Consider the following 22,740-nt stretch of genomic DNA (forward strand, 5'->3'; position numbering starts at 1 on the left):
GTGAGTGTTTTGTTGAGAATTTTTGCATCTATGCCCATCAAAGAAATTTATTTTAGTTTTCCCTCTGTGTGTGTGTGTGTGTGTGTATCTCTTGCTGTCTGTCTGTCTGTCTGTCTGTCTGTCTCACTTTTTCTTTGCTGTGTTTTTATCTGGTTTTGACATCTACTGGCTTTATAGAATGGATTTGGTAGTATCAGAACCTATGTGATCTTTTTGTGTTTGATTTTATGAAATTATCGGTTATAACATTTGCTGCCTAGATGTTCACAATTGTTACACCTCCTTGGTGACTTTTCCCTTTTATTAACATGCAGTACACTTTTATCTCTTCTAATTAGTTTGGTTTGAAGATGACAGTATCAGATATAAGAATAGATGTGCCTACTTGCTTAAAGTTTCCATTTTGTCGATGGGTTATTTTCCAAATATTTCATTCCATGCTCTTTGGGCTTTTATAGTTGATTGTGAAAGTCTCTGAGCTGATGTTTTTCTCATGCGGCCTTTAGTATTGTTTCTTTACTTTGTACTTCTGACACCTGAATATAAGGTGTGGTGGAGAGTGTCTTCTCTAGGCATGTTTACTTTGTTCTCTGAGTTTGGGAAATTTTAGCAACAATTTTCTTGTAAAAAAATTGTCTATTGCATTTGATCTCATCTCTGCTTTTTCTTACACACCATGGACTCTCAGGTTTGGCCTCCTGAATGTATTTCAAACTTTTAAGAACTATCATTTATGCTATTTAATTTTTTTCTCTGTATGTGTCTGTCTCTACTTTGTCTGCCGTCCCTGAAACTGATCTTCTGCGTGGACTTCTGTTAATGGTGCTTTCTGGTGCCTTTTTTATTTGATTAACTATGTTCTTCATTTCCAGTATTTCTGTTTGGTTCTTTTTCAATGTTTCAATTTCCTTATTGTTTCCTCTTTACTTTCTCCTCCAACTTACTAATTGTTTTATTCACTTTGATACCTGTCTTCTCCAGGTCTTGGGTAGATTTCCTTAATCCATGTGTCTGTTTTTTATTTTATTCTTCTATATAATCATTAATTCTCTTAAGGAGCAACACTCTGAATCCTTTCTCAGACATTTGGCTAGCTCTTTAAGACTTTTAGATTCCATTGTGTGGGAAATGATTCAATGGAGATAAGACAAGATCATGGTGTCATATTCTTTGTGTTTGTCATGTTTTGCTCATCTGTTGGAGTGAGTTTCTTTCAGTTTTAGCTCCCCTAACCCCTTTTCAAACTATTCAGAAGCTTTATTTACTGTGATTCCTTTTAGAGGGGTGTCTGCATGAAGTTCCGATACAGTGACTGAGGAAATCTGGTGTTGAGTGTCAAATGGAGTTGCCGAGGTGATTCCATCATGGTTATGTTCTGACATGACCAAGAGTGGGCCTGAACACCGAGGTGACCAGATGAACTCAAACCCCTGCTCACTCTTTGGATTATGTGGATCCACTATGGGCAGGAGTCCAACAGCCAACCCATTGAGATCTATATCTGAGATGGAGACTATGAGTAGAGTGGCTGATCCAAAACAACCTCTAGGGCCCTAAGATGCAGACTTCTGGTCCTGGAGTAATGACTAGAACCTCAGAAACAAAACCCCACCCAATACTGACGATTAAGACCACTAGAAACAAAGTCCCAGTCTTTCAGAGTACTCTGGGCCCTATGGAGCTGAGACTCTGGCCCTGTGTACTGACCTCTAAAGCCTCTAGGACTGGAGATTTGGTCGCTCATGATGTTCTCTTGTACCTTCCAAGCTGGAGGCCTGGGCCCATCGTGATCCCATGTTCCAGGTGGAGCTGGAGGCCTAGTGATGCATTGTTCTTTGTTCCTACCAGAGCAGGAGACCTGGTTACATGGTATCTCTGGTCCTTCTGGAGGAATTTTTATATTACTAATTTTTAAGCCTAGGCCTTAAACATTTACATTAATTAAAAATAATGTATTATTAAAAAATAATGGGTTTCATTATGGTACTTTCACATATAGGAACTTTGATTATACTTCCTCTCTCTACTTCTATGTCTTTTGTTCAACATCTTAGATTCAACATCTGAGAATAAACATGAGATGACTTCCTGAGTCTGGCTTATTTCACTTAACATGATGATCTCCAACTTCTATCCATTTTTCAGCAAATGACACTATTTCATTATTCTTAATGACTAAACAACATGCTATTGTTTGCATGTGTCACAGTTTCTTTATCCATTCAGCATATGATGAGCAACTGGGCCAATTCTGCCTGAGCTATTGTGCTTTACTAAACACGGTACATAGGTCGCTCAACTGTATTCCAATCAATACTTGGGAAAATGAACTAAGCCAACAGTTTTGCATTGATTTTTATACTATAATTCCACTACTATGTATTTGTTTTAAGTATACAATCACAAAAATATTGATTTTTGTCCAAGAATGTTTATCTGAGCAGTGTTTAAAATCGTAAGAGGCTAGAAACAAATTAAGAGCACAATATAGAAAAGTAATAAAATAGAGCCATACACTGAAACATGAGGCAGCCATTGAGATGAACATCTAATTCTTCAGTCAAGTAAGTTGTTCAAGATATATTGTTAAAGCAAAGGAGTGCAGTGCTTTATGGCATGATCTGTTTTTAATTGACAAGTTGAACACCCGGATATTTATGATGTACAATGTGGTGTTTTGATACATTTGCACATTGTAGAATGGATGGACAAAGCATTGCAACACATCCTAGCCATAGACTACCAGTTCCAGGTAGGAATGTTTAAATTCTATTCTGATAGCAATTGTCAAACACATAGTCTGTTGTTATGCACGATGATCATCAGGCATTTTGAAACGTTCCTCTTCTCAAATTGAAATGCTAAGTGCTGTGACCAGTGTCTTCCTCTAAATAGAGCCAGAGTTTTTCTGTCCCAACCACCCGGTCCCAAATAACTTATATTAATTACAAAATGCTTAGCCAATAGCTCAGGCTTATTGTTAACTAGCTCTTACTTTTAAATTAGCTCATTTCTGTTCATCTGTGTATTGCCACATGACCTGTGGCTTTACCAGTCCTCTGGCATCTTGCTTCTTGGGAGGCTCACTCTCAACTGCACCCTTCTTCATCCCAGTCCCTGTTTGATTGTCCTGCCTAACTTTATCCTGCCTTGCTATAGGCCAAACAGCTTTATTATTAACCAGTGAGAGTCATACATAGCCACAGCATACAACAGGAGCATCCCACAGCATCTTCCTACCACTCCACCTCTTTTCTCTGTCCCTAGAAAGCACCATTCAGCTCTATTTGTGCGAGCTCAACTCCTTTGATACCACTTTTGAGAGGAGGAGGATGACATTTTGACTTTAACATTTAAGAACTGCTGTGTGTTCCTTGAGACAGCCTAAGCACGGCCAAGCTGTGACACTCCTGTAGTCTCCCACTCTACTGTGTTTGACAGGACTCCATCAACTAGCTTTTAACATGCTTGTTGATAAAATAGTTTCTACTTCAAATGATTATCAGAACAACTGAATGAGAAAAGCTGTTAGAAAATGCCAAGAACTAAGTCAATATTTTGTAACTATAAACTATCAGCAAAGCCCTTCTCATTCACATGATTTGCTTTAGGCTTTGGCATTAAGAAATTATTATATGCTTATTTATATTGAAGAAATGCATTGTTATGCCTTATATTATGTAAATGTATTGCTGATAACAGGAAATTCTACCATAGAATTAATAGTATAAGGCCTTCTAACCTATATGGGAAAACACTGACCAGTCACCTTGCTTTATTTTCCTAGTCAAATTTTTATTTTAAATCTGTATCATTTTATTTATAGTCTGATAGAACACCCTAAATATCCTTATATAACAAGGCAAATCATATTTCAAAAAAAAATCAACTAAACTGCATACTTTTCTTGAGAAATTTAATACATGCATTATGACTACCTTAAGATGGTAAAGAAAGGGTTGGGTAGCTGAAAGTCGGGTGCACAGCAACAGCTAAGTTCAGTTTCCCACACAACACACAGCTTATAGAAATAATATCTACTATACTCTGGAAAGGAAAATAAGCAGATGTGACAGACCCATAGGGGAATTGTAATCTTTCAGCATTCAAAATTAAGAAAAGGGAGAAAAAGAAAAGTTTTTTGTTTGTTTTTTGGTTTTTCAATGGAGAGGAAGAAATTGGCTTAATGAAACAAGCCTACAAAACCCATCCTGCTTGTAATTCGGCCACAAGTTAGTTGCGTGTGTTCCGTTTGTGACATGGCTGCGAACTGAGGGGCATGTGTGGAGCCACATTAAAATGGGAAAATTCTTTTCTCATGTTTCTTTTTATTTGGGGCTCTTTTTATTTCTTGCTTTCCAGACTTCAAAGTCAAACTGGATTAAGGAATACAAATGGGCCTTTGAAAGGAAAGCAAAGCATGGTTACTGGTTAAAAATTATAACCAAGCACATCAAATAACAGAGCTACCCTGCACACTGGGTGCTCTGAATTCAGACGAAACACGGACATTTTTCAATTGGATTGCCCCTTATGAAGTGTCAGGCTTCAGAGACTAGTCAGGATGCTCCAGAGGAACAAAATTAGTTATAGGAAGATGTGTAAATGGAAATTGGTTCATGTGATTACAGAGGCTGAGAAAAGCCCACAGTTATACCATCTACAAACTGACATATCATGAAAACTCAAGATAGTATTCAGTCGGAGAATGAAGACCTGAGAACCCGGGGGAGGGAGGCACTGGTGTGAACACAGAGACCTGAGGACCTGGAACACAGGGGAGCTGGTGTGAGCACAGACACACCGATGTCTGGGTAGGATGAGATGACTTTTCCCAGGAGAGGGCAGGGCTCTCTCTGTGCCTTTTTTGTTCTACTGAGATGGATCTTCTTGGGACAGTCTAGAGTCAGTACACACCCTCACAGCGACACCAACTAAATGGATACATCATAGCTCAGAGAAGTTTGAACATGAAATTAATCTTCACAACCCTCCCCATGCACCGGGAAGATACTTTGTCTTCATTCAGTAGCAGGAAAAGCTGAAGTGAATAATTATTATAAAAATCCTGAAATGTGATGAATGTGGTCAACACACATGCTACACTGGAACAAAAATGTCTTATGACATCTATCGCTTTATACAATGAATATAGACTAACAAAAACCTTAAAATTTCTGAGTGCAGTACATTGTTTTCCTCATTAAGACTGCAGCTTATTATATAGCCCTACCAGACCTAGAACTAACTCTGTAGACCAGGCTGGCTTCAAACTCACAGAGATCCACCTGCCTCTGCATCTAGAGTGCTGGAATTAAAGGTGTGCACCACCACAGCCTGTATTATAGCATACATCTTTAGCAAACAAAAGTAATACAATGTTATCATTGTTTCCATTCATAATTAAATATAAAAATGGAATGTGACTTAAAATAATAAGGTTGGAACATCCAGAATCAGGAACACTGATGTCATCAAACAGCCACAAGGTTGTAGAGGAGCAGGAACTCATTGCTAGTGAAACTGCAGAATGGTAACTCTTTTAGGAAGACAGTTTGATTTTTTTTTCATTAAACTAAATACACCATTCCATATTATTCAGCACTTACATTTCTCATTATTCACTCAAAAGAACTGAAAACCAGATTTTATAGACTTGAATAATTTTGTTCAACTATGAATGAAGCTGTTCGTAGGAGTTTTATTCACAACTGCAAAAACTTATAAGCAACCAGCATGTTCCAATAAGTACACTGAGGCATACTCAAACAATGGAATTGTATTCCTCACTAAAGGGAAAAGAGCTATCAAACCATGCACAGACATAGAGGAATCTTACGTACAAAGCGCCAAGTGAAAGGAGCCAGTTTGAATATGCTTTTGTTGAGGTTTGATTCTAGCTGCATGACATTCTGGGGAAAACAAAAAACAAAAAGAAAACTATGGGGAAAGTATAATCCTGTGATTCTAAAATTCCTCTATAAAATTAAAACCTTTACAAATAACTCAATATAATAAATTGCTTTGTCTTTGCAAAGTTAACCAACATAAGTATCCTTGGTTCACACATCTCAGACCACTTTCATGAAAGGACATTGACCTTCTTTCCTATTTTGTCCAGTTTGCAATTTCTCTGTTGTTACTGTACAAACAGAGGGAGTGGATCAGTTACAGATGGGTGCTCAAGAATCAATACAATGGAGATACCAGCATCCAGAGGCGGACTAGCTGCCTCATGGCCATCACCTACTCAAGACTTTTGATTCCTAGAGGAAGTGCCGCAGTGGCTTTGCTGGCTCTGCATTGCATTCCTGCACAGTGGAAGGTGGTGGAAACTTGGCCTGCATTTGGAGATTCAAATTATGTAGTCAGGAAATTCGACTTACTCTGGTAGACTTCCCTTCACAAACTTTTTCCATAGTCACTGAATCATTCTTTTTAGTTCCACTCTACATCCTGTTTACAACCCGTCTCTCTCCCTCCCCCAATCTGTGTGTGTGTGTGTGTGTCTGTCTGTCTGTCTATCTCGTTCTCTCTCTCACTATACATTTACTTGCCTATCTATCTATCTATCTATCTATCTATCTATCTATCTATCTATCTATCTATGTATCCATTCATCCATCTATCTACCTACCTATCTATAAATACGTAGATGTATGTGTATGAGCAGTATATGCACATTTGTGTGCAGGTGTTTGTGTCCATGGACATGTATAGAGGCCAGAAGAGAGTGTGGGTATCCTATTACTACTTTCTACTTTATTCTCTTGAGATAGGAATTCTTACCACGACCTGGGCTGGCAACCACTAATTTGCAGAGATCCTCCAGTCTCTGCCCTGCTTGAGTCATAGGTGTGCTTGTGGCCACATCTGGCCTTGTACATGGGTCATAAGGATTTGAACTCAGGTACACAGCCCCTAGCCTAAGTTCATTTTCTAAAGTATTTAATTTCTACACAAATTAAATTTGTATGGGAGGTAAATTTTATGGTATGATTGATTGAATTGGAGAATATGTGCCTTTAATTATCAAATTCGGTCATTTATTTTTTTGTTTAATAAAATATACATACATTAGAAGTAGTATTTTGATAATACAAACACAATTTAATAATTCTGGGAATAAGGTAACAGTCTGCAGCAAGATCAACCACCCTTTAGTTAGAGGTGTGCAGCAGGATCATGAGCAACAGCTGTGACATTCCTGAGTGGGCCTGGGTCTGTATATCTGGATCTGGAATCTGCAATCAAAAAGGTCAGTACCAGAGGTGACCACTCAGCCTCATCTTCCTAACTGTTGCATTTGCATGAGAGACTAGAATTTGACCAGAACTTCACGGTCTCAGCATTATCAGAGGGACAGAGAAGAGCAGAGGCACCAGTGAGACCAGATGTGCACTGTCGCCACATTCCACTTGAGATCACAGGTGTTTTCTTTGAAGAAAGAATGGCTCATCCTGCCCCCCCCCCCCCCCCCCCGCTCCGGCTCCTGTAAAAGACTTCAGGGAAATCACCGGAGCTGGCTCTGCAAAGTGGGACTCACAACCATCAGAGACGGTGTTTCTCATGATCTGGCGCCACAAGACCACGATCTTCACGGACGCCAGGGAGTCGAGTACCGTGTTCCAGATAAAGCGTATTGTCCAAGGCATCCTCCAGCGGCCTCCAGAAGAGCAGCGGCTGTACAAGGATGACCAGATCCTTGATGATGGAAAACCTCTGGGCCAGTTGTGGCTTCTCTAGCCAGACAACGATACAGGCCCCAGCCACAGTGGGCCTGGCCTTCGGTGCAGAGGATGCCTTTGAAGCCCTGCACAGTGAGCCCTTCTCCAGCCCCCCGGAGCTTCCAGATGTGATGAGGCCAGAGGATTTTGGAGGCAGTGCCAACGAACAAGCTGTGCAGTGGGGGCCGCAGGCCCATCCCCCTAGAGACCCATTCTCTCAATAAAGACGATTTGGCTGTCAAAAAAAAAAAATAATAATTCTGGGAGTAGCTATGGCTCAAGATATATAAAGATATAGTCTACATTTAAAAGTCAACTTAAAGGAGAACACATAGTACACATTAATATTTGTTGATTCTCAAGCATAGCTAAACAACCGTCTCAGAGGCAGTTGCCTTCATTATCGCCATTGTATAGGTAGGAGACCGAGGCAAACTTGAGTCTTTAGAAGAACAGAGTTTGAATTTCCACCACCATATTAGTTTCCAGTTGCTGTCGTCACAAAATCACGAGACTTTAAACCACACTGTACAGTTCTGGCAAGAAAGGCTTTTAAATCTCTTTTAGTTTGCTGAAAGAAAGTATGCTTTAATTCCTTCCACGGAGGCTGTTTTCTCAGCTGTCCTGGCTTCTAGACATCAACTCTATCCTGACTCATGGCAGTTTCTCCATCTTCAAGATCAGCAGCATAGCGTCTTCGTTCTTTTGGGGACCCTGCGATCACATTGGGCTCGTCCAGGATGACTACCTTGAGTTCCTCAGCTTGGTTACATGCAAAGTGTCTTCTTACCATGTAAAATAGCACAGTTAGGGTTCTGGGTGCCGAGATGCAAATGTCTTTGTGGGATGATTACTCTCAAACCCACCATATTGCTTGGTGTCCCAGGATCCAGGCCAGTAAGGCTGAGCCACATCTCAGGGTCTCCGCTCAGTCACTTAATTCTTACCTACACCCCAGTGCCAGCCAGCAGTGGCGAAGACAGTCCCCGCAAAGGGAAGATATTTTTAAAGAAATTCCTGCCCCAAGCCTACAATCTGTCCTAACAACCGTTTAGTGAATGAATGCCTGCTAGTAGCTGACTCACTTTGACTTGGTCGTCGGAACATTTGTAATATAATGCCCACTATTTTTATGAGTCACAAGGGGAATATAAAAGACCTGTGGCATTTACACTGCTCTCAAGAAGTTTAAAGTCATATTGCGGAGGCGGTATTAGCCTTCATGAAATTATAAGCCCAATGCAAACTAGTAAATAAGATAAAATCATGTCTGAGGACTTGCTGTCTCAACATGAAAATTAGATAACAGGAGGAAAACCTGGAGGACTAAACGAGTTCACACATCTAAGGACAGTGGGGTCTTGAGAAGAACAGGTCCAGGAAGACAAGAAGGTGTAGGTGTGGTCACAGTTTAAAAAAAAGATGGATGAATGGGTGATAGTATCTGTTCTCCACTAGGCAGTGCACAAGCTGGAAAAACAAAACATTGAAATGTTTATAACTTACCTTAATGTTGTGGCATTTTATTCTTTTGCAGTTGTATTTGTTATTTGCAACTCAAAATTATGACAGGGGAATTCTAACCCATGCTACTCTGTAAGAGGCCTCCAAATACCAGAATTGAAAGAACAATTTCAGAGCAGGAGTACAGAGGTTACAAGCACCATGTTCTGTCTGTCTCTCTCTGAATTTATGGAGCCTGACATCTAAATATATGCTTTCTGATACTAAATATAAAACTGATAATCTTCAGGAGCTAGTAGAGTTCTTCAGCTGAACTGGAAAGGACAGCAGGGCAAAGCTCCTGGACCACAGTATCAGATGTCAGATGAGTCTGAAGTTGTACCAGGTGATTATAACTGAGATAGGAGCGCCAATAGCAGCCTGCCTGACTCAGAACAGCCTTGCAAAACCATGATGAGAACAGGGGTCTCCACCTCTTCAGAGAAACTGGTTTTCTTCAGAAGAAGAAAATATCGCAAGAGATAAGAGTTTCAACAGTTTAATGGGAGATTTTGTTGAAGTAAAGAAGTAGAGTTGAAGTGGAGGTGAAAAGACACAAAGAATAATAAGTGAAAACTCACAGGGACACCCACCAGGTCTACAAAAGGAGCCACTTATTCCGTGGCCTCTGTTCTGTTGTCGTTTGGGGCTGAGCACCGAGTACAGGTCACTGAGATTAATTAGGTAATTATTCACTTTCCCTTCAAGCCCATAACCTAACGAGACTATTTTGTTGTAAAATTTATAATGATAGTGGTTATTTGGAAAGAATATCTTGTCTCTTTTGATAGAGCTAGATTCTAGAACATAGGTCAAATTTAATTTCAACAAATAGGATTGGTGTGAGCTATTTGCATGAAGTCATAGCAAAGTGAGAAATAAAATCACCAGCCCAAAACATTCTAAAAATTCAGTGCAGAAATTGGGCATATGATTCCATGTCTTTGTTAATGAAGTACATCACGCATAATTTAATCTTTTATTTTTAATTCCGCAACCTCATTTCTAATCCCACATGGGATTGATGAGTGCTGAGCACCTTCAACCTCAGGATAATTAATCACAAATAATTTAATTTCTTTACATTTTTCCCATTTTTGTTCTCTTCCTCTGTTGCGCTCTTTCTGCTTCTACGGCCAGATTCCTGTGCGTTTCCTGTGTGTTTCCATGGGTTGCATCTCGGGCAAACACTGTACACACAAATGTTTGCATGACCATCTGAGGTTGACTCCACGTCCTCAGAAGGGAGGAAAACTGAGCTGTAACACAAGTTGTTTCTGATTTCAAATTGCCAAGTGGACATAGTGGCTTACTAGTTCAGAACTGTAAGCTGAATCAGGCAGAGGGGAGTGTTGCTTACTTTAGAAGTTTTTTGTAACTAAAACATTTTCAAGACTTAGCCAGTGGTGCATTTCTCTGGAATAAAGGTAGACATTAGGAAATTCAATGGGGGTGGGGTGGGGTTTCAGAAATGATTGGTAATGGAATTTCCTATTTAACGAAATATAATTTTAAAAATAAGCAAGCAAATGTTATGGGTTTTCATCATTTAAAATATTTTCACTAGATCCCATGACTAGTTACTCACAGGTTTGTGTAAACCGGTAGTTGTTAATCACCCACAGGGTAAACCCTGTGGTCACGCTACCTATGCGGTAAGCACTCCAGAGTCTGTGATGAGAAGGCCCCACACTTGATTGAAGGCCCTACTGTGGTTGTCCTGAAATTCTCCACAGTTTTGGCTTTGAGATTGTCTGCTGTCATTTCTGGACTCTCCATTTGGGCACAGTCTCCACCACAGCCTCAAGCAGAGAATCTGGGGGGAGTTCACGGGATGAGCAGCTTTCAAAGGACACATTTTGGGGAAGATAGCTGAAAACCTAAACCCAGAGAAATAATTGCACAAAGACTGGAGAGGAGGAAAAATTTATTATTGCCTCTGTATTCAACTCAAGTGTGACACACATCAGAGGTAATTCTCCTCCATTGCAGAGACGGCAATCTCATCCTTTGGGATGACCAACCTGATAATACTTTCTGTGGGTGTCTTCAACATAAATGAATAACTAGGTCTCATAAAAACGAGAATTTGATAACACAATTTAACACATAAAATTTATCTCCATTCACTTGGTAATAGATTTGACCATCTGTATTAATAATAATCTTTTGCCAACAAATAAATCAATAAGCATTGACATCTTTAGGACAGGAGGTAGTTGGGAAGCAGAGCCTGCAAAAGTGAGGCCCCACAGGAAGGCAGAACACAGGGCCCTATGTTCTTTGATTGCATTTCCAAGAAATGGTTCTGTGGTCCTTGAGAAAGATATCCATGGGCCATGGAACCAGTAAAAGGCATCATTTGACACATGCTTCCCTTATGGCATATGTTTTCACCAAATGGGCTTCTGATCCTGCTCCTCCCACTTCAGAAATCATCCTGTATCTTATTTACTAAAAGAAAGTAAGCAATCCTTAGCAACTCTTTGAGATGCATCATCACAACATCACAAGAACTCTATGTGCTATTGTTAGGATGCTCAGTACATATTGAGTCTATGTGCTAATATTAGGATGCTCTAGTACATGTTGAGTCTATGTGCTATTGTTAGGATGCTCTAGCACATGTTGAGTCTATATGTTATTGTTAGGATGCTTCAGTATATGTTGAGCTCTATGTGCTATTGTTACAGTGCCTTGGTACATATCGAGAAGCCAATGTCTGTACTTTCATGTACAGCATCTTTTCGTGAGTGTCTGTCTTCTTTTCCTCAATCTGGAAAAATTAGGCCACACCTATTTCTATACTAAAAACAGTTTTAATTAACTAAGATTTGCTTCATAAGAGGATGTATGGTCCAAAAACCATATGCTTATAAGTTTGCTAAACTAGACAGTATACAAAATGAGAAAAAGAAGTGTCTCTCTCCTCACTTTGAACAAGAGAGAAGCAAGGCTTTTAAGATGCATTTAGACCTAGTCTGAGCATGTGTTGACAGGTTAGAAGATCACACTGCCATTCAAGGAACACTTACTGTAAATCCATGCAGCTGGCAATGGCCACCACGGCTCCACGCCATCCCTTTTCTGCTCATGTTACTTCTTGGTATTCACCAATCACTTCTGGTAAAAAAAAAAAAACGACACAGAAAGAAATGAAAAGGCCCCGCACTGTTCCTTTTCTCCTCAGCACTGCCCCCTTATTTTTTCCTCTTCAGGGAGCACATGGCAGAGAGTGTTCGTAGAATGTATACCTGCTAAGAACTAAAGAAAAACAGTGAGTTAGGTTTGTGACTTTCCCCTATCTGGACTTCTAATTTTATTCATTTTTAAAGTTATTATACAACATAATGACTTTCATTATGCCATCTTGACTTGAAAAATGCACATATGTGCACAAGCTATAGGTTATCATGGTTTCCACACATGAGTTAAATTCCCTAACAATTTCATTTAAAAACGAAAATTTGTCATATAAAAATGAAAAGAAAAATTCATTCTAGTAATTTTTTATTATTTAATGTAATTTGTCATATAAAAATTAAAAGAAAAATTCATTCCAGTAATGTGTTTTATTAATGAATTTTATTAATTCTTTGAGAATTTCATGGTGGGGAGCCAGCACTCAGGGAGGAGGGGGAACACCTCACTCACGGCGGTTTTTCACTAGTCTGGGGGCTAAGCTTGCCGGGAACTGAGACCAGACTAGCTACTCCATTTTTCAGGAATGGAACCATGTAGGCATTCCCTGGTTATACGGAACTCTGCAGGCAGGTTTAGGTACCTGCCAGCCAGGGAGGAGGCTGAAATTAGGAGCCACCCAGGCCTTTGGAATTTGCCCCACATTGGGCACCAGATATTGGTTTCAATATTAAGGCAACTCCACATAGTTAAAAGGGAGGTTTATTTTGTGGGGTAACTTACAAATGAAGGGATAGGTAACAGGGTCTGTGAAAGGTGAAGTGCAGTCCAGCGGTATTCTCTGGAGAACTCTGTTCTACCTCCAGTGTCCAGGATCCAGGAACCAAGAGAGCTGGCCCATCAGATCTCGGGTCTTCAGGGGTCCTCTCTCGGCTCCACCTTCTAGGCATGACAGTTACTGAAGTCTCAACGGGGGTGGCACTTCCAGGTCAAAGCTGGACTGGCTACCCACTACATTGTAAGTCTTAGAATTTTTATGATATGTTACATAGCAAGTGTAGTACACCTTAACAAGCTGAGAAGAAAGATTTTGATATGGAGGGAAAGGTTTCTACTTTAGTACTGTGTGTCTGCATACACGTATGGGTGTGTGCACACATGTATATGTGTGTGTATGTGTGTGCTTGTGTGTGTGCATGTGCATGTCTGTGCCACATATATGTGAATGCACGTGCAGGAACATGCAGAGGTCAGAGCAGAAGGTCAGATGTCTTTCTTTGTCACTTTGCCTCATTCCTTTGAGCGCAGGTCTCACTGAATTGGAAGCTGGCCACAGCTGGCCACAGCTGGCCACAGCTGGCCCAGGAGCGCCAAGGACCCACCTTTCTCTCCCCAACCCCAATGCTGGGGCTTCAGGCATATGCAGCCACACTTGACTTTTTATGGTCTTGCTGGGGATTTGAACTCTGGTGCTTATGTTTGCAGAACAGCGTTCCTACCCACTGAGCCATATCCCTCACCTATAATTTAGTACTTTCACTGACACCTTTTCCTCTTGATTTTGAACAAAAGGTCTTGTAGTTTTGTTTTGCGCGGGACCCTACTAACAACAAGGCCATCTCTAGTCCCTGCTACAACTTTATAAAAACAAGTCATCAGACTATACACCTCGGGCCTGTTGTATCACAGCCTCCAGAGAGAGGGCCCAGACATTGACAGCTTTTTAAAATTTAAGTTTGCGATAGAGGATTCTGATGAGCGACTTTTAACAATCATTCCCATAGGCCAAGGGGCCTACTGTTCAGAGTGGTCAGGAAAGGTGTGCTGGAGGATTTGAGTAGAGTATTGAAAGGAAATAAGATTTAGCTGAGGGTAAGTTCAGATGAGATGGGATTAAGGCTAAGCTCTCAATGAGAATTAAAGACTGTCAAATGCAGGGTTAGAAAGGATAGCAGGGAGGCAGTTCATCTTGGGCAAAAGAAATTGACAACCGATTAGTCAGGTGTCCCCAGACTGTTAAAGACTTTGAAAGTAGATCCAGTCTTGAAAATATCAAGCACAGGCCACTTCTGAGAGAGGAACGGAGCCTTCTGCCATAGAGACCGAATGAAAGGTGGCAAACAGGAAGGAAGGTCAATGAGCACAACACGGCTGAGCTCCCTGTGAGAGAGAAACAGGCCTTGATCAGCACAGCTCTTATCCTGTTTAACTTTTCACACATATATGTGTGTGGACAGACATGTATGGGGGGGAGGTACTTGTGCAGGTGTGAAGGCTTGATGCTGATACAGGGGGCCTTTATCCATTCCTTTCCACCTTGTTCACTGAGGTGAGATCTTTCAGCTGAACACAGAGCTCTCACATACATCTTGTCTAGCTAGCCAGCCTGCTCTGGGGAGCCTCTAACTTTGCCTTCTGAGTGGTAGAATTACAGATGGACCATCACACTGGCCTGGTATTTACATGGGTTGTGGGGATCTGAACTCAGGTCCTTATACTTGCAGGGCAAGGGCTTTACCTGCGGGGCCATCTTCCCAGGGCCCCACCCCAGCATACTCTTTTAAAGTACAATTTAGCCAACACAGGAAATATCGAGAAAATGACATGGGTCTTGTTAGCTAAAATGCACACCACTAGCTGAGTGTTAGCCAAACCTCTCCATCAACACGCATTTCTGTACAGATGATTAAAAACAGCTATTCTTTTAAAAATTATAATTTTACATTTTAGATGGATGGACTGAATGTCTATGAAAAACCGTTTCGTAGTTTTCTGTTTTTCTTTTTAATCTGAAAATGCCAACTAGTCTGTGGAATACATTTAGCTGATTATAAGTAGCTGTGGGCTCCGCCTTAACAATGATGCTCGGGGCAATACTGGACCAGGTGATGTCCTGACCGGAGGAGGATTTTGAAAGAACTTGAGCAAGGAATGAGGAAAGAATCATGGGTTTGTTCATGGCTTGGCCCTAAATGGCTTAGGAAAGCAGAGGCGTGCTTTGCCAAAGATAAAATTTGAGATTGCAGACAAATAATACACTTGGTTTTAGATAAGAGCATTTTAATATAAAAGTAGAAAAGTCAGTAGGAACTACCAAGTGCCAGTGACGGCAGCTGTACAGTCAGGTGAGTGCTTGTCTCCTGGGAGAAACTGGCTCCTAAGGATGCTATTTTATCAGGACAGGAAATGGCTGAAGTCATGTGGGTGTGTGAATCCTCCAAAGAAGGTTTTACTAAAAGGTGTCTTGTCAAAGCCGATGGAGGTGGCTATCAATGGCAGAGAACACTGATTCATAGAAGCATCTATAATATCGCTTGAAATAAAGCAATAGGAATATACTTACTATTTCTTCTAAAATACATTTTTTTTCACCAGACAGAGAAGTACCGTGTCTGACATCTGTACACATCTTCACAATGGTCCTTCCTCCCGATGCTTTTGGTTGGCTCCTTTTACTTACAAGTTCATTCTGACACTTTATGCTCAGGGTCTCCCTTTGCAGCAGATGTCAAGTTTGTCTTTTGTTGCCTGGAGTATTTATATCGATGCAAGTGGGAAAGCCAAGGCTACATGTACATGCCTACTGATCTTTATTCATCTCACAATATAAAGCTACTCAACACGACCGATGGCCAAACCATTGAAAACCCCTCTGCATGTGTTGCATCTACCTAGTTTCCCGACAGGAGTCAAGGTCATTTTCTGTTCTGTGTCCCTCCAGAGACAAGGACGACATTGGAGAAAGAGGAGTTTAAAAATTCTAGGTAAGCATGAAAGATGAAACAGAAAGAGAGCTGACAAAGCTCTCCTCGATGCAAAAATGAGCATCAACAGGAGCGTACTCCTTTCAAAAGTGAGTTCTTCTGGGAATGATTTATAAATGTCATGGCAATGGCACTCAGTAAAAACTAGTAACCTCTTCCCCCCAGGGAACACAGGAGTTAGCTCTAGTGCTGCTGTGAACCCTTCTAGAGTGGCCAGGGAAGGGTTAATGAAGAGCTTAAGATGAGCTGAGAGCAAGAGACATGAAGGGTGGACTGCCCTGTGAGAGACATGAACACACACTTCTCGAATTGAGACAGAGTGCTGCTCACATGGGAGGAGCATCGGAACCGTAGGGTAGGATGGAAAATTCAGACAGAATAAAATGGAAATACATTATTTAATGGAAGCTGAATCTCAAAACACCGAGGAAAGAGAAGAATGCAGGGAAACTAGACAGCCACAGGGGAAAGACTACCATGCCTCACACCACATACAAGAACAGGCTATGACTAGATCAGTGATTTAAATATTGGAATACAACAGAGATGAATTCATTATTACCTCATGGGCAAAATGTCATAACTATATCTCAAGCAGTTTAGACCATGGAAGAAAAATACCAGAAGCAAAAAAATCAAAGACACATTGGGAGAGACACTGGGTAGATAGTGCACATAAAAGCTATACTACCCCTGTGTAATGGAATTCCTGAGTGGAGGAAATAAAAGGAAAAAAATCTATCCAAAAAATTTGCATGTGCCATAACAAACATGCAAGGTATATACAAAAAGCTTTTTGTTGTTTTGTTTTTGTTTGTTTTTGGTGAAAGGGCTTCTCTATGTAACCCTGGCTTTCCTGGAACTCATTTTAGACCAGTCTGGCCTTGAACTCAGAGATCTGCCTGCCTCTGCCTCCCCAGTGCTGAGATTAAAGGTGTGCACCACCACCACCACCACCACCACCACCACCACCACTCAGAATAAAAAGCTTTTAAATATAGAAAAAGTTTCAGTTTCACCCATGCCATAGTAAATGCAGTTTAAATGAAGATACTGTTTCCCACCTATCACACCAATAGAACTTGAGAAGCTCGACAGTACAGAGGCAGGAGACTCCCACTCCGCACTGCTGAGAGTGCAGAATTCCACAACTGCTCTGCCAGGTGCACGTTCCAAAGGCATTCATTCTTCAAACCAGTAACTCCACATTAACATCTTACCCTAAAGTAAAAACAAGAACAATGCAAGGAAATTAGAAAACGAGCCTGTGTTACACAATACAATTTTATAAATATTAAATCTCATGGTTTGTGTATGTGTAGTCGTGTGTGTGTGTGTGTGTGTGTGTGTGTGTGTGTGTGTGTGTGTGTTAAAGGTCAACTTTGGGTGTCATTCTTCAGGAGTTTTCCACCTTGATTTTTGAAAAAAGATCTCCCCGTGGGACTTGGATGGAACTCACCAATTAGGTTAGGATGGTTGGTCTGAGAACCCCTGAGATCCACCTCTCTCTGCCTCCTTAGCACTGGGATTACAAGCACATACCACCATGTCTTGCTTTTTATGTAGGCAAAAGGGATTGATCTCAGGTCCCACTATTTGCGTGAAAAGTGTCGTAAAATAGACTTTCTGATAGCTGCATCCTGAAGTATTTGAGAATAGAATATTACAAGGATTACAATTGGTTTACAAATATCTTAGTAGATAAATAGATGGGCAAATAAATAAATAAATAAATAAATAAATAAAAATGTTTACACACAGAGAGAAGAGTTATAAAAAATGTACTAAAAAATGAGACAAAATGTTAACAACTGGTAAATCCAAGTTTCAGTTCAACTTGGCTAGTATGTTCAGGGATCTGTCGTACAACCTGCTAATTATAGTTAACAATGATATTCTGAATACTAGAAAATTGATAGGAGATTTTAAATTTCTCTCACTACAAAAATATTAAATATGTAATATAATGGACATGTTAAATTGATTAAGAAAATCCACAGTACCTAACAATTGAATCATAACAGTGTATTTTGGTATTGTTAAAATATAGTTTTTGTTTGTCAATTAAAATATAGTTGATAAATCTAGATGAAACTCATGGTTGTTAACTTTGTTTTGTCAACTTGACTGGCTTGGGAGATGCCCAAGCGATCAGGAAATGACTCGCCTGGGGGTGCCATGAGAGTGTTCTCAAAGCTGACCCCAGCAACAGCCCAGTTCACCGAGGGATTCAGGATCTGAAGAGCATATTGGGAGGTTGTGGAAACTGTGTTAGGCGAGGACTCGCTACAGGAAGCAGGCCTCTGGAGGCATGTCTTTGAAGAGACCTTTCCAGGCTTTGCTCTTCTTCCTGTCCTCCATGAAGTGAACACCCTCCCACACCCCCTTCTCCACAATGGACTGAATCTTTGAAACCATGAGCAAAATACCTCCCCCCACCCAATTGCTTACATGAGGCTTTCTTTCACAGCACAAGAAAAGTAACAAGAGGCATATGAGTGATGCTGTTCTAGTCTTATCGCTCTCCAGGAAATTTGAAACTCTTCAAATTGGCAGTTAGAAATCTCACAGAGAAGGACCTGCCTAAAGGATGGAAATGGCATCTGTTCCTGTCTTCTTCAGTTTACTCCAGGGTCAAAGGGTACCACACACAGCTATCCCTGCAGATGGGCACCGTTGCTTCTGACATGACACTGCAAGAAAACAACCCAGCTAAGTTGTGTGCTGTCCTCGAGTGTCTACCCAAGCAGAGAGTGGGAGGTTCAGGCAGTTTTTCAAATGTGCACTAATCCTCAACCTGTGGCCGGAAAGTTTCTCCGGTCCCACCCAGCCCCGTGGTCCTGCAGCTGTTTATAAAATAATCACTCAGAGGCTTATATTAATTACAAACTGTATGGCCAATAGCTTACATTTCTCGGTAGCTAGCTCAATCATCTTAAATTAACCCATTTCTATTAATCTATGTCTTGCCATATGGCTGTGGCATTATCGGTCTGCTGGTATCTTGTTGCTCCTTGGGTGGCGGGCTGGCATCTCTTCCATCTCTGCCTTTCTTCTTCCTGTCTCTCTCTCCTGGATTTTCCACACGGCTATAACCTGACTCTCCATAGACCAGAGCAGCTTCTTTATTAACCATTTATAGCAACACATATTCACAGCATGCAGAAAGACATCCCACAGCATCAACCCTTCTTTTTCCACTCATGGAAACTGTGTTATCCAACACTCTTCTGTGGAGGATAATAGGCTACAACCATATATCTATATATTGTTACATTAAGCATTTTTAAAAAGAAGTACAGAAAAGAGCACACAACAAATCCTCACTGAGAATTACACAGTAGATTTGTTATAGCATAGTAGTTCTTGATTTAATATGAGAAGACTATTAAGCATCTATTAGAACTTTCTAGCCTTGTTTTTATAAAGGAAAAATATTATTATTATTATTATTATTATTATTATTATTATTATTATTACTCATTTGTTTTGTATGGGCCCTTATGCCTCTGCCCTAGAAGTTGTCCAAAGTGTGGATCTGGTCACAGACCTCATTAATTATATAGGTGTGATGGAGTAGTAGTTTTCAAAAACATGCCCCAGGTCTGGGAATGGCCCTTCTCCCTCTGGAAGCTTTGCTCTCAATCCTGCCAGGGTCCTGCTCAGACCTCCAGGGAGAGCCCTTCCTGGTGTGGTTTATTGGCTTGTGGAGAGGGAACAGACTGTGCTGGGGAATTCACAATTTGGAAAGGCTATTGAGGAAAAATCCAGGCTGGCAAATTTTGATGTCTTTACAAGCCTGCATGTTAGGTAATTAAAACTAATTTATCTTTTAAAATAACTTTATGTTTCTTAATATTGACTTCACCTTAAAAAATATAACTTGCAAATAAACCTCCATGCCCCTTACTTCTAGCCTCAGTGTTCAGTGGAGTAACAGAGTTCTTCAATTCAAACTGTTTTTGTGCAGTCTCTCTTAGAAGATGGAAGAACTAACTAACTTGATTTTGTCCCATCAGGTTATTCAATCATTGCTGAATAACAAGCCCTAAACTTTCTTTCAGATGTCTCTTAAGAATAACTAAGAAACAGGAAGGAATTTTGCCTGGAAGTTACCAAACACTATGTCAATGATAGTGCTTAAAATGATTCAACCAATTTTGTCACAATGTAAGATTAAAAAAAAAAAAACAAAAAACAAAAAAAACCCTCCATGCTGATTTTTAACATAATATTTTATTAATTCTTTGAGAATTTCATACATGCATACAATGTGTTTTGCTCATATTCACCCCCCTGCCTTCCCCCAACTCCTTCCAGATCCACTCCCACCCTTTCTCAATTTCATGCCCTCTTTTTTAAAAAACACAATCCACCTCCCCCCTTCCAGTTTACCCATGGGTAGAAGGGAGGGGCGGGGGAGGGGAACATGAAGGATCAAGATTGCCGAGTTGGGGGAGGGGTGGAGAGGGAGAGCAATGAAAGAGATATCTTGATAGAGGGAGCCATTATGGGGTAAGGGAGAAACCTGGTGCTAGGGAAATTCCCGGGAATCCACAAGGATGACCCCAGTTCAGACTCTTAGCAACAGTGGAGGGGATGCCTGAGCTGGCCTTCCCCTGTAATCAGATTAGCAACTACCCTAATTGTCATCATAGAACCTACATGCAGTAACTGATGGAAGCAGAGGCAGAGATCCACAGCCAAGCACTGGGCTGAGCTCCTGGAGATCACTTGAAGAGAGAGAGGAGGGATCATATGAGCAAGGGAGGGTCAAGATCATGATGGGAAAACCACAGAGACAGCTGACCCAAACTAATGGGAGCTCACAGACTCTGGATTGACAGGTGGGGAACCTGCATGGAACTGAACTAGGCCTTCTGAATATGGGTGACAGTTGTGTGGCTTGATCTGTTTGTGGGGGCCCCGGCCGTGGGACCAGGATTTATCCCAGGTGCATGAACTGGCTTTTTGGAACCCATTCCCTATGGAGGGATACCTTTCTCAGCCTTGATAGGGAGTCGGCTTTGTTGACTACTCATGGGAGGCCTTAACCTCTCTGAGGAGTTGGATGCATTGGATGCAGGGGATGTGGGGGGGTGGAGAGGAAACTGGGGTTGGTATGTAAAATGAAAAAAAAAACTGTTTTTAAGTAAAAATAAACAAAATCCACTCACTGAGTTCAATTTGTGCTGCCCATATATGCATGAGTGTGGGGCCATGCACTTGAATATGGTCAATACAACAAGAGCCAACCCTTAAAGAAAACTGACTCTCCCTCTCTTAGCAACCATCAACTGTCAGCTCCGAGCTAGGGGTTGGGAATTATGAGCTCCACCACCCTCCATGCTGGAGTGCTGATTGGCCTGATCTGTCATCTCTGGCTCTTCCTACATTGTCTCCACTTCTTCCCTGATGTTCCCCGAGCCTTGAAGAAAGGGAGTGTGCTGCAGATGCTCCCCTTATGGTTGAGCTCTCCACAGACATGCATTCTCTGAACTTTGACCGGTTACAGGTTTCTGCATTATCCACCATTCAGTGCACAAAGGAGCTTCTCCCATGTCTGAGAGCTGCACTAATGCCATAGAGATAAGTACTCGAGAGACAGATTGATGGAGTCTATTTAGCAGAATAATAGTGGCCCTTTCATCCCTAGGACCTACGAGCTCCCCCACAGACCCTTGGTCAGAATGACAGTAATCATTTCTCCCTGTAGACTAAAACTTCAATCCAATCAGAAAGCAGTTTCCCCATGATATTAATGACACTTGCACATATGAGCATATTTTGCCTGGCTGGTCTCTACTGTAACTTACAGGTCCACAGCTGGATAAGACAGATGATAGTATTTCTTTCCTAGAAGCCTGTGAGGTATCTTCTGCAAAACATACCCAGCAGAAAAGAAGCTTTCTGGATAATAAAAGCTGATTTCTCCATGGTCTTGACTGAAGTATGTGGTAGCTTCAGCAATAGGACCTTATCATCAAGTTCTGGGAGGTAATCATGAGTAATGGCAAAAGCCAACATTGCTTTGGGGTGTCTCTGGTACATCTCTGACCAATGATTCAAGAGGAGGTATCCCACACCTGGCAGTAGACTTTTTATTTGCCAGCTTATGGCTTTTGGATGAGCATAGTGCCTTGTGTACAGTAATTCCAATTTATCTGTCTCTCTGTCTGTTTCTGTCCTCTCTGTCTCTGTCTCTGTCTCTCTCATGTGTGTGCACTTGTGCGCATGTGTACATGATGCTTATTAAACAGTAGATTTCCACAGGGCTTTCCCAACATTCCCAGTGTTAGTGACTCCTCCTCTTTCTGTGTCCTACCCTCCCACTCTCTCCCCAGTTCAATCTCCCTCTCCACTTTTCCTCCTTCCCTTTCTTATCAACTGTGCTCTATTATCCCTCCTTCTTTAAGATCTTACACACACACACACACACACACACACACACACACACACACACACACACACACTTTCTAGTCTCCTGACCAGGCTGATTTTCTAATAATGAAAATTTTACTTTTTAGGTAGTGTATTTTTAAGAAAAATTTTACAATAAAAATAATAAAACTTATACATTAATTTTATTGGGTAAGACTGAGTGA

The 22,740-nt window shown here is 41.0% G+C and overlaps 1 pseudogene; it reads left to right on the forward strand.

Annotated features, from left to right (window-relative positions):
* Positions 1 to 7,951, forward strand: part of LOC114691680 — a 37,166-nt pseudogene extending 29,215 nt beyond the window's left edge.
* Positions 7,952 to 22,740: the final 14,789 nt, after the last annotated feature.

The sequence above is a fragment of the Peromyscus leucopus genome, chromosome 19 (genome assembly GCF_004664715.2).
Source record: "Peromyscus leucopus breed LL Stock chromosome 19, UCI_PerLeu_2.1, whole genome shotgun sequence".
Taxonomy (NCBI): domain Eukaryota; kingdom Metazoa; phylum Chordata; class Mammalia; order Rodentia; family Cricetidae; genus Peromyscus; species Peromyscus leucopus.